The 326-nt window shown below is 49.1% G+C and overlaps 1 protein-coding gene across 1 annotated transcript in view; it reads left to right on the plus strand.

Annotated features, from left to right (window-relative positions):
• The window catches only part of LOC107561245 (myotrophin), a 13,448-nt gene that overhangs the window by 5,371 nt on the left and 7,751 nt on the right, over positions 1-326 (plus strand). The gene's annotated exons all lie outside the window — the stretch shown is intronic.

Genomic DNA, 326 nt, shown 5'->3' on the forward strand with positions numbered 1-326 from the left:
TCTGTGTGTGAGTGTGTGTGTGTGTGTGTGTGTGTGTGTGTGTGTGTGTGTGTGTGTGTGTGTGTGTGTGTGTGTGTGTGTGTGTGTGTGAGAGAGAGAGTGTGTGTGTCTGCGTGTGCGCGCGTGTGTGAGAGTGTGTCTGTGCGTCTGCGTATTTAGTGTGTAGATGAATATCTGCTCCAGTATGTAAATGTTTAGCGTGTGGAGTCAGAGCAGATATTAGTCCCGCACACCTGATAGCATCAAACCTGTCTGTGTGTGTGTCTGTGTGTGTCTGTCTGTGTCTGTGTGTGTCTGTGTGTGTCTGTGTGTGTCTGTGTGTGTGT

Source organism: Sinocyclocheilus grahami, unplaced genomic scaffold (assembly GCF_001515645.1).
Source record: "Sinocyclocheilus grahami isolate Dianchi unplaced genomic scaffold, SAMN03320097.WGS_v1.1 scaffold761.1, whole genome shotgun sequence".
Classification (NCBI taxonomy): domain Eukaryota; kingdom Metazoa; phylum Chordata; class Actinopteri; order Cypriniformes; family Cyprinidae; genus Sinocyclocheilus; species Sinocyclocheilus grahami.